The 12,847-nt window shown below is 46.3% G+C and overlaps 1 long non-coding RNA gene across 1 annotated transcript in view; it reads right to left on the bottom strand.

Moving 5' to 3' along the window:
• Nucleotides 1-7,117: 7,117 nt before the first annotated feature.
• Nucleotides 7,118-12,847, bottom strand: part of LOC133242141 (uncharacterized) — a 54,760-nt gene continuing 49,030 nt past the window's right edge. The window contains exon 3 of the long non-coding RNA XR_009734778.1: nt 7,118-8,030. This is a non-coding gene — a long non-coding RNA (uncharacterized LOC133242141). The remainder of the gene's footprint in view (nt 8,031-12,847) is intronic.

The following is a 12,847-nucleotide window of genomic DNA, read 5'->3' as shown; positions in this document are numbered from 1 at the left end:
TTTGGAGAGACTAACATGGAAACTTACGTCACCATCTGTCAAGTAGAGAGCCCACAGGAATTTGCTTTGTGACTCAGGGAACTCATACAGACTGTAAAGCGTCTGCCTGCGATGCGGGAGACCTGGGTTCGATCCCTGGGTCGGGAAGATCCTCTGGAGAAGGGAATGGCCACCCACTCCAGTATTCTGGCCTGGAGAAATCCCATGGACAGGGGAGCCTGGTGAGGCTACAGTCCATGGGGTCGAAAAGAGTGAGTGACTTCACTTGACTTCACTCAGGGAACTCAAACCGGGGCTCTGAGACAACCTGTAAGGATGGGATGGGGAGGGAGGCAGGAGGAAGGTTTGAGAAAGAGGGGACATAGGTATCCCTACGGCTGATTCATGTAGATGTTTGGCAGAAACCAACACAACACTGTACAGCAATTATCCTACCATTAAAAATAAATAAATAAATTTTAAAAATCAACAAATGTAGTCAGTAGGTAGCTCAGTTGGTAAAGAATCCACCTGCAATGCAGGAGACCCTGGTTCAATTCCTGGGTTGGGAAGATCTGCTGGAGAAGGGAAAGGCTACCCACTCCAGTATTCTGGCCTGGAGAATTCCATGGACTGTGTAGTCCATGAGGTCGCAAAGAGTCAGACACAACTGAGCAATTTTCACTTTCACAAGATGCAGTCCACGGGGGTCAAAAAACCAAAAATACACAATATTAGCACACATTCTGGTTCCTTAGGTCTTTTTCCCTTCACTTTCCTTCCCTATTTTCCATTTAACAGCTCTCTCTTTTTTAGAGAAGTAATTAGTGATGAAAACTTGGTATACTTTAAAACTGTGTTTAAAAGGGAAAAGATGGCCCAAATGTATTCTGGCATTTTATAAAGCCTGACTTTCTTCAAAATTAATTCATTGTAGTTTAGACGTGGGGCGGGGGGAAATGGAAATGGAAGAAGAACAGCAGAAAAGACAGGATACACCTAGCATTTTTTAGTGGTAACGATTCAGTGCTAAGAACTTTTAGCAAGCTCCTGAAATTTTTAAATATCCAATCTTTGAAAGGCTCGATGTGGGAGATACTGATTCCACAGCCTTCCTGTCTCGCCTGTCTATAATGTCCTACCTACTTACTCTGCCTCATCTTTCAAATCCACAGTGTTACCAACTGCAGCCCCTGGATGAGGGAGACACGGACTGCATGCTTGGAATTAGCAAATACCAACCATCCTACATAGGGCTTCCCTGATAGCTCAGTTGGTAAAGAATCTGCCTGCAATGCGGGAGACCTGCGTTCACTCCCTGACTTGGGAAGATCACCTGGGGAAAGGAAAGGCTACCCACTCCAGTATTCTGGCCTGGAGAATTCCATGACTTTCACTCACTCCCTCAACCATCATATATGGAACAAATAAATAATAAGGTCCCACTGTATAGCACAGGGAACCATATTTAATGTCCTGGGTTAAACCATAATGTAAACGAGTATTAAAAAAAAAAATGTGTGCGCTTCCCTGGAGGCTCAGTGGTGAATAATCTGTCTGCCAATGCAGGAGACACAAGTTCGATCCCCAGTCCAGGAAGATCCCACCTGCCACAAAGCAACCGAGGCCGTGAACCACAACTATTGAGCTTGTGCTCTAGGGCCCGGCAGCCACAAAACTGCTGAACCCACGAGGTGCAACTCCTCAAGCGTGTTTGCTCCACAAGAGAAGCCACACACACAGTGTGCACCACAGACAGACAGCAGCCCCCCGCTCACTGCAACTAGAGAGAAGCCCACCCAGTAACAAAGACCCAGCAAAGCCAAGGATAAATAAATGTACTTTTAAAAGATTGTCAAAGAGTATAAAATGTTGAAAGAAAAATGATGTGAGTGAGTGTGCGTGTGTGTGTGTGTGTGTGTGTGTGTGTGTAGAGAGAGAGAGGTGAGTCTCTTTGCTGTACAGCAGAAATTACCACAATCAACTATCAGTTCAGTTCAATCCCTCAGTCCTGCCCGACTCTTTGTGACCCCAAGGACTGCAGCATGCCAAGCCTCCCTGTCCATCACCAACTCCCAGAGTTTACTCAAACTCTTAATCATGGAGTCAGTGATGCCATCCAACCATCTCATCCTCTGTCATCCCCTTCTCCTTCCGCCTTCAATCTTTCCCAGCATCAGGGTCTTTTCCAATGAGTCAGCTCTTCACATCAGGTGGCCAAAGGATTGGAGTTTCAGCTTCAACATCAGTCCTTCCAATGAATATTCAGGACTGATCTCCTTTAGGATGGACTGATTGGATCTCCTTGCAGTCCAAGGGACTCTCAAGAGTCTTCTCCAACACCACAGTTCAAAAGCATCAATTCTTCAGCACTCAGCTGTCTTTATAGTCCAACTCTCACATCCATACCTGACCACTGGAAAAACCATAGCCTTGACTAGATGGACCTTTGTTGGCAAAGTAACGTCTCTGCTTTTTAGTATGCTATCTAGGTTGGTCATAACTTTCCTTCCAAGGAGTAAGCATCTTTTAATTTCATGGCTGCAGTCACCATCTGCAGTGATGCAAATCAATTATATTTCAACTCAAAACTACATAAGTAAATTACTCAAATTGCACCTCCTTTTCTAAGCACCTTTCGTAAGCCCTACCCCAAACTATTTTCCAGTGCTTAAGAACTGACTACCCTAATTCTCTGCTTGTCATTCTTAGGTATCTTTTTCGTGTATTTCTCTCTTACATGTCTCCACTTGATTACAGGCTCCTTAGAGACAGAGACTGTCTCACGCGTCGTCTTTGCCACGCATCTGCGTATCTTTTCTCACTCTTTGTATCTCGCCTCACTCGGAAGTGTTTCCAACGTCAGATCAAAGTAAAAAGCAGGAGCCCTGGATTTTCAACAGGGGTAAAGAATATTTTCCCCTCATATGCTTAAACAACTGCGGGCAAATTAAAGTTTAAATCAGAGACAGCAGGGCTATTTCTCTGCTGCCTGGCAGATGGAGCTAGTCCAGACATACTTAAAAAACATGATAAACACCATGAAATGTGCCGGCTGAAACCTGCCAGTAAAGCAAAGCTTTCCAAGGACAAACTGACTTGGAAATACTATTTTCATTTATGATGTGTAATTAGTAATTTATAAACCAGGCTGAGTGAATTTATACTTTTTCTTGAAATATAGTCAAGAAAAATGAGCTGCAAGGATAATATTTTCATTAAAATATTTGGAAGAATGGCGGGGGGAGCAATAAGCATTCGACTGTAATATAGTGTGTTGCAAAATCAGTCGTAATATCTTTTACAACCAACTGTGAAATTACATATTACATTAGTACAGATATAAATGTATTATGTACAAAGGAGATCCAACCAGTCCATCCTAAGGGAGATCAGTCCTGGGTGTTCACTGGAAGGACTGATGGTGAAGCTGAAACTCCAATACTTTGGCCACCTGATGTGAAGAGCTGACTCATTGGAAAAGACCCTGATGCTGGGAAAGATTGAGGGCAGGAGGAGAAGGGGACGACAGAGGATGAGATGATTGGATGGCATCTCAATGGACATGAGCTTGGGTGAACTCTGGGAGTTGGTGATGGACAGGGAGGCCTGGCGTGCTGTGGTTCATAAGGTCACAAAGAGTCAGACACAACTGAGCGACTGAACTGAACAAAGTGTATTACAAACACATATAGTTTTTTGCTGGGCTTATTTATTTTATATATAATGTGTTTGTTTTTGCTTTGTTCGCTTGGTTTTCATACAGTATGCAGGATCTTAGTTCTTCGAGCAAGGATCAAACCCACATCCCCTACGGTGGAAGCTCGGAGTCTTACCCACTGGACCCAGGGAAGTCCCTCGGCTGGTTTATTTTGGATCAGTTTTATGGTTTGGATTATTAGAGTTTGAGCACTGGCCTCACTTCCCCGTTAAACGATACATTCGGAAGCAGGGGTCCTGTTAGAAATCGCAGTTGGACTTTCTAGAGTTGAACCTCTCATCCCTGCAGTTTTATTACCTGTTTTCTCTTTTTCTTTTGTTAATATTGGGAGCTGTCTCTAACGCCTTGCTCCATCCAGCTTGAAATGACTTCCCAGGTCTCTCTACACGGGAGACATGGAATGCTTCCATGAAATGCTAAGTACGGCGTCCAAATATCTCCATGTGCACAGTCGACTGTCTCTACTCACCTGACGGCATCCATACTGTGAGGACACAGCATTTCCCACACTCCAGCCTTGCTATCCAAGGCCTTCCGGCCATGAAGCTGCAAGGAGAAAGCACAAGAATCAATCGGTCCTGGTGCAAGAGCTCCATGTCCAAGCTCAGGCTCCGTCACCCCTTGGTCTCAAGCTCCCTGGTTCTGACTCTACTGCACTCCACATTCCATCTCCAAGATCCCACCCACCCCCTTTTTCTTTCTTTTTTTTTTTTTAATTTTCCTTTCTGGCTGGACCACAAGGCACGTGGGATCTGTTCCCCGACCAGAGACTGAATCCACTCCTTGTCCCCAGCATTGGAAGCGCAGAGCCTTAATCACTGGGCCACCAGGGAAGTCCCTTGAAGATTCCTCTCTGTGCCATTTGCTGATGAGCCGTTTAGGACCCGCCTCATCACAACATCCTGGACGGGCTTTCAGTATCTGTACACCCTCCCCACGCTGCCCACAACCACAGCAGAGGGGCGCACACACTCTCACCAGCCCTGCGGACAAGCCCTGCCATATGGGGCCAATTCCAGGCCAGATGGGAACCGAGGCGCTGCAGAAAATCAGGGATAAATCTTAATCAGAGGCTTCAGTCTGGAGTGAGCGCCACCCAGCACAGTCTCCCTTTCAGACTTTAGCTGATGAGGCCTGATGATATCTCAGAGCAGATTAGCCCTGTTTCTTGAAAAAGACAGCGTGACTGCAAGACAGACACATGCATCGAACTTCCAGAAAAGCATCGACGCCTCTCTGGGTCCCAAGATGACAGGTGCATTTCACTGTGGCCGAACTTCCACGTGATTCTAACTCTATGCGACCCCCTGGACTGCAGCCTGCCAGGCTCCTCTGTCCATGGGATTCTCCAGGCAAGAATACTGGAGTGGGTTGCCACGCCCTCCTCCAGGGGATCCTCCCGATCCGGGGATGGAATCTGTGTCTCTTATATCTCCTGCACTGGCAGAGGGATTCTTTACCACGGAGCCACCTGGGAAGGCAGAGGGGAGAGAGAGACTCTTCAAACTGTACTTTTCATGGCCAGGCAGTCAGCTCCACTGTGGGGCACAAACGTAGGTGTCTCTGAAGCCTGGTGAATCTTTGAAAGAATTCTGAGAAGAAATCTTTCTTGATCTCCTGTGACATTACACACAGCTGTGTTCACCATCCCTTTTGTGCCTGAAACACCAGGATTCCTGAATAAACAACTGGAGAGTTTGTTGTTTTCCAAAGGAGATTGTTCACCACATATAACAATTTAGAACACCTGGAGATCTGTTCTTAAGACTTATTTTTTGAATTGGAATAGTAGAGTGTCAAACCTTGGATGAGTCTCCTCTAATCAGTTACTCCCAAACCAACTTGTAACTTGCAGAAACAATGACCTTCTAAGCAAAGAAAAATGCACCATTTTTACACACATTTAGAGCAGCACTAACCACAATTGTCAAAAGGTGCAAATGACTCAAATGCCCATTTAAAGCTGAATGGATATACAAATGGTGCATTATACATACAATAGAATATTATCCAGCCATAAAAAGAAAAAAAAAAAAAATACTGCCACAGGCCACAATGTAGATGGACCCTGAAAACATTGTGCTAAGTGAAAGGAACCAGACATAAAAAGACAAATATTTTATGGTTCCATTTAGATGAAATATGCAGAAGGGGCAAATCCTCGGGGACAGAAAGCAGACTGGGGATAACCAGAAGCTTAGGGAAGGGAAAAGGCAGTGACTCTCTAGTGGATACAGGGTTTAATCTGGGGGTGTTGAAAATGCTTTGGATCTACGTAGAGGCAGTGGTTTGTACCCGGATTTCCCAGGTGGCGCTAGTGTTAAAGAAATCTCCTGCCAATGAAGGAGACCTAAGAGACGCAGGTTCGATCCCTGGGTGGGGAAGATCCGCTGGAGAAGGGAATGGCAACCCACTCCAGTATTCTTGCCTGGAGCATCCCATGGTCAGAGGAGCCTGGCGGGGCTACAGTCTATGGGGTCGTACAGAGAAGGACATGCCTGAGCGACTTAGCACACATGTACAATGTGTGAATGTACTAAACCCTGCACAGTTCCAAGGTTGCACAATGCTGTGAATTACTCAAGGCCAATGAATTGCTCACCCTCAAATCGTTAGCTTTATTTTATGCAAATTGCACCTCAAATTTTTTTTTTAATGATTTAAAGCTCAGTCCCTGGCTTTCTGTAGAGACCAGCAGAATCAGCGTAGCCTAGGAGAAGGCAATGGCAACCCACTCCAGTACTCTTGCCTGGAAAATCCCATGGACAGAGGAGCCTGGTGGGCTGCAGTCCATGGGGTCTCGAAGAGTCAAACACGACTGAGCAACTTCACTTTCACTTTTCCCTTTCATGCATTGGAGAAGGAAATGGCTACCCACTCCAGTGTTCTTGCCTGGAGAATCCCAGGGACGGGGGAGCCTGGTGGGCTTCGGTCTATGGGGTCGCACAGAGTCGGACACGACTGAAGCGACTTAGCAGCAGCAGCAGCAGGAGCTTCTTAGAAATGCAGGTTCCGGCACAGAATTAACAGTTACAAACTACACACACACACAAACACTTAAAGTAGATAAACAACAAGGATTTACATTACAGACACAGAGGGGAATTCACTGCGGGTCCAGGAGTTAGGGCTTTGTGTTTTCACTCCCAAGGGCCCAGGTTCAATCCCTGCTCCAGGAATTAAAATCCCACACTTGATACATAGAAAGAAAAAGATTCATTCCCTTCTATGTGTGCGTGCCAAGTCATCTTTGAAGCTTTGCGACTTCAGTCATCTTTGAAGCTCTGCGACTCCCTAGGACTGTATCCCTGTCCAGGGGGACAGGCTCCTCTGTCCATGGGATTCTCCAGGCAAGAATACTGAAGCCGGTAGCCAGACCCAACTCCAGGGGATCTTCCCAACCTAGGGATCGAAACCGTGTCTCTTACATCTCCTGCGATGTCAGGTGGGTTCTTTCCCACTAGCACCACTGCAGAAGCCCCTGTGTCCCTTCTACAACATTTGTAAATCCACTATCCTTCAAATTTTTTTTACTCTTTTTAATTTAAAAAAAAGTGCAGTATAGCACAAGGAATTATTTCGAATATCTTGTAATAACCTATAATGGATTATAGACTGCGAAAATAACTGAATCACGGTGTACTATATCTGAAAGTAGCACTCTATTGTAAGTCAACAACACTTCAATTTTTAAAAAAGAAAGAAGAGGGAAAAAAAAGACCAGAATACTGGAGTGGGTTGCCAGGCCCTCGTCCAGGGGATCTCCCCAACCCAGGGATCAAACCCAGTCTCCCGTATTGCAGGCTAGATTCTTTACCATCGAAGCCACCAGGGAAGCCTAAAAAGAAAAGAAAGAAGACAAAATAAAACAAGTGGAGGATCTCAGCCCCACTCAGAACTACAGGATCAGAACCTGAACTTTGAAACCCTCCCCAGGCATTCGCGTTATCACTCCGGGATAGGTTGACTGGCCCTCACTGTGAAGTCACGCTATTTTGCTTTTTAACAAAATACCTCTCCAGGCCTTCAAAAGGCATCTGCACAAAGCTGGCTTCTCTCCCTGCCTCCAAGTCAACCAAGAACCTTCCATGCTGCCTCCCTCTCCATCGTCCTCACCCACCAGACCCCTGCAAGAGGCAAGACTCCGTCAAGCGATGCCACACAGCCTGGAAGCCCAGGGAGAATTTTCTCACCAAATTCTTACCAACCAAGACAGATTTGATTGCCTCACTCAGAAACGGTTCTCTCCTCCTGTCTTCTGTCACTGATAAACAGACCAGCTGGTCCTTCTTCCAGCTTCCCTGGTAACTCAGCTTGGTAAAGAATCCGCCTGCAACACGGGAGACCTGGGTTCGATCCCTGGGTTGGGGAAATTCCCCTGGAGGATGGTGTGGCAACCCACTCCAGTATTCTTGCCAGTGACCCCAGGATAAATTGCTTGACTCTGGGCTTTCCCAGTGGTTCAGTGGTAGAGAATCCACCTGCAACACGAGAGAACTGGGTTCGATCCCTGGGTTGGGAAGATTGCCCTGGAGAAAGGAAAGGCTACCCACTCCAGAATTCTGGCCCGGAGAATCCCATGGACTGTATAGTCCACGGGGTTGCAGAGAGTTGGACACGACTGAGCGACCTTCACTTCACTTGGTTCTGCTTCAGCTCCTCTGCTCTCTCATAATTCTTATTCATCTGCAGACCTCTTTATATCCCTTAATTCCCACACAAAAAAAATCACTTCTAACTACAGTTGTTATGTATAAAAGTAATGTTCAGAGGGCTGCAGAAGAAAGATGGTGGTGGCTCAGAGCAGGAGAGGTTGGGTGGAAGTCGCTCAGCCACGTCTGCCTCTTCATGACCCTGTGGACCGTAGTCCGACAAGCTGCTCTGTCCATAGAATTCTCTCGGCAAGAATACTGGAGTGGGTTGCCATGCCCTATTGCAGGGGATCTTTCCGATCCCAGGATCGAACCTGTGTCTCTTATATCTCCTGCATTGGCAGCAGGGTTCTTTAGCACTGAGCCATCATCATGACCCGTGAAAGTCAAATGTAATTCAAATCTGAGTGTCCATGCACCAAGCTTTACAGGAACTCAGTCGTGTTCATCTGCTTAGATGTTTCTCTGGCTGCTTTCCACACTACACCAGCCAAGTGGAATCCTTACAACCGACTATGCGCCTCAAAGAGCTCAAAATGTTAGCTATCTGGCCCTTCCTGGTACAAGTTAACCAACCCTTGGTCTAACCCAGACTGGTTCATTTCTGGTGTCAAATACGCTACATTTCGCTTCTCTGGGTGCAGTACGTTCAGCGTTCAGGCGTTTCCGTGTTTCTGGCTAAACCAAGTTACAGATTAGCAATCATCCACTTCCTTTGCTTCTGCAGTTCGTGTTCATCAGTTCATACGACACAGGGATCTCAGTAAATGCAACAGCTACAGTGATTTCGGAACAGGGGTTGTTGTTGTTATTCAGTAGTTGGGTCGTGTCTGACTCTTAGCAACCCCGTGGACTGCAGCGGGGAGGCCCCCTTGTTTTTCTCTGCGTGAACTCGGAAGGTTTCGCTCAACCGCAAAAGTACGAAGCAGAAGAAGGACTCCTCTGGCCTCTGTATGATCTGGAAGGTTTCCACCATTTCGTCCAAGCGCTTGATTGCCTCCATGACGCTTTTCTCCATCTCACGTATAAACACCGCTGCTTTCCAGCTGCCGCAGCTGGGATTCAAAACCACTTCCTTGGCCGGTGATTTAGCATTTCACTCTTTTACACACCAGCTTTCCCGGGGCTGCCATAACAAAGTCAGAGCCAGCATTTAACAAGTCTGTCTGAGCTCAAAGCCGAAAAATAATTCCCACTAGTCCATCTTTTCTGGTGATCTCTCCACACTGGGATAAAAAGTCATGAATCTATTTCCTACCTATCCCCCACCATATGTAGATTGACTGATTTCATCAACACTTTCTGGTTTATGGATCCGTTTTCTCTGCCTGAAAACAAAACACGTGCTTCAAGGTTTTCACCAACTCCATACTTGAATTCCTAAACTCAGCCTCGTCCTTCACCTACTCTTCTGTATACTTAACACTGGATTCCCCAGGTTGGCGTAGTGGTAAAGAACCCGCCTGCCAGTGCAGGAGACCCAAGAGAGGCAGTGTTCGATCCCTGGGTGGGGAAGATCTCCTGGAGGAGGGCATGGCAACCCACTCCAGTGTTCTTGCCTGGAGAATCCCAGGGACAGAGGAGCCTGGAGGGCTACGGTCCATGGGGTCGAAAAGAGTTGGACACAGCTGAAGTCAGACTTAGCATGCACACACACGCTCAACATAATCTGACAGAGTAATGATGCAACGGATGGAAACTATCAAGAACTTTTTACATCTGCATTAAAGCTTTATAATTTATCATGAGTTTTTTTAAATCATGAGTTGTTTTTTATCATGCTTATTTATTTATTTATTTTTTACTGGCTTCCACATACAACCTGCCCAGAAGGCTCCTCCAGGCTTACTCCTGGGGGCCCACCATAGCTCCCTGCAGGCCAGCTAGTATGTCCCAAGATACAGGATATAATTAGCTTCCCACATCAAACTAATTTCATGACTACACCTTGGCCAACTATTGCTGTCATTTGTAAGCGACTGCCACCCGATGAAACCACATATTTTTTAATCAATTTTTTTTTTTTTTTTGCTCTTTCAGCATAATTTACCTGTGGTTTACCAACTACTCTTTCACTTGCACAAATTTCCCTGACACCATATACATCCCTGGGCAACAACTTGATATAATCAGTAAATAAAATCCTCAAAAGTTTCAAGGTGTTTTGAAAAACAAGTTCAGTGAATAAAATCCTCAAAGTTTCAAGGTGTTTTGAAAAACAAGTTATTTTATTAGGTCATGGACATACCACTGCCACCAACCCTCCCCCGCCCCCCAAAATTGTAAGCCAAAACCTATTATGTGACGTTACAAATTCTGTAATCAAGTGATTATGCCTTTTAATGGGAGGAGGGGATAAAGGCAACATTAGCTGCGGCCCAAATCCAAAACCTGGAAGTAATGCGAATTACCACCGAACGGTCTTCGGGCAGAACAAAGACCAAACATTTCATCATGTAGCCAAGATCCCGATCCGAATTAACTCATAATAATGAATTAATGGCACAGATGGTGGTCATGGTGACCTAATTTTGGCTTTACATAATCTAGATGTCAGATGACACATGAGAATATTGCTAAAATAATGAACAACTCCCATGCTTTAGGTTCCCAGCATCTTTGACCTTCTTACATTTAAACAGCTTTCTAAATCCATCTGAAAATATTCAGGACAGCACTTAGGCCTCCTGATTTATGCTAATAATTTGATCGTCTCTCCCTTCCCTTAGCAGAGCTAACCACATTTGAATACACTGAATGGTTTAACTACCTCCACAGATTTCCGATCAAAGCAAGTGTGAAATAATTTTCCCCCACTTTGTACAGCAAAATCCTTTATGCAAGTGAGTCAACAATACGGAGAGGAGATAACGCAATTCAAAAGGCGTGAAGACAGAGCTTATGGAAGACGTATTTGCTAATATTATCATGCCAAATTGTTTCTTTTGTTTTCTTAAGTCTCAGCTGGGAGGCGGCGGCCACTGAAAGGAGGTTCTGCCCACATAGCCTGGTCTTTAGCATACTTTAGGGAATGAAATTACTTTCTAATCACGAAATCCACCAGACTGTGGAACAGCCTGATACAAGAAGTCACGTTGTGCCAGGAAAGCACTGGGTCATTCTGAAGTGAACTCACAGGGCCCTGCAGTAACCTGCCTGAGGCCATCGCTGAAATGAAAGCCAGTGAGACAACCCCAGAGCCCTGCCTCCTGCTTCAGCATCCAATTTTCATTACATTGGCCTCCTAGGGGTGAGGAGCCTGCCAGGTAAGGAGTGGGTAGGAAGAATCTGGAGTTTGTAGTCAAATTGAAAAACCAGCTTCTTCCCCGTGGAATCTCCCAAGCTGTGACCCTTTGAGGAGAAAATGTGCTGCTCGGGAATAATTATAAACCCAGCTGTCAGCCTTTACCCTGATGGCAAAGAGGTGGAGCACTGATGACCACGTGGGTAGCAACCAGAGTTGTCTGTCACGTGCCCTCCCCGCTGCTGTGAGTATCTGCCTTCTCCCTCCTGCTCAACCCCCTTGGGCCCAGCTAGGTAGGGATCATATTGTGGGAGGAAAGAATGCGACCTCAGGATCTGCAAAGACTGCAGAGCTCGGTGGAGCCAAGAGTCCCAAACTTCAGGGCCAACGATAATCAGCAAATCCCCGGAGGAGGACCGGTTGGAACACCAAGGGGGGCTCCACCTACTTCCAGAGTGTCCCAAACAGGTCCCCCATATTTCTTTCTTTTTTTTTTTTAAATTTTGATTGATCTGGCTGCACCAGGTCTCAGTTGCAGCGAGCAGGACCTTCAATCCATGGAGCCCGCCATCAAGGTCACAGATTTAGAGTTTTGTACCAAGGCCACGGAGGCAGAGAGCCCTGCACCCAGGTCATCTTGGAACTGACTGAGCCCCCATAGCAACTTTTGCTATGAGCCCCCTCACCCCCTCCTTGATCTAAACCAGGCGGCTCCCTGACCTCATTGTAAGTAGAAATACCCACCCTCCCAGGTAGCTCAGTGGCTAAAAGAATCTGCCTGCAAAGCAGGACACCTGAGTTTGATCCCCAGGTTGGGAAGATCCCCTGGAGAAGGGCATGGCAACCCACTCCAGTATTCTTGCCTGGAGAATCCCATGGACAGAGGAGCCAGGCGGGCTGCAGTCTGTGGGGTTGCAGAGTCAGACACGACTGACACTTTCATTCACCCTATTACTCACCCTACAGCAGCCTAACCAATCACCCAATGTCACCCTCCAGCAGCAATTTGCTTTGTCCTAGGCTACAAAAACTGGCTTCTACCCCACCAAAGGGGTTGCCTCTCCCTGATCCATCAGGAGGTCGGCCAGCTGAACTTGCTATGCTGCTTCCTCTTAATACATCGCTCGTTTCTGAAATACTCTTGTGTCTGAAAATTCTTTGCAACCTGTGTTCCAACCACGCCATGATTTTCGTTGCAGCATGGAGGATCTTTAGTCTCAGCGTGTGAACTCTTAAGTCGTGGCATGTTGG

Source organism: Bos javanicus, chromosome X (genome assembly GCF_032452875.1).
Source record: "Bos javanicus breed banteng chromosome X, ARS-OSU_banteng_1.0, whole genome shotgun sequence".
NCBI lineage: Eukaryota > Metazoa > Chordata > Mammalia > Artiodactyla > Bovidae > Bos > Bos javanicus.
This window is presented reverse-complemented; position numbering and strand designations above follow the sequence as displayed.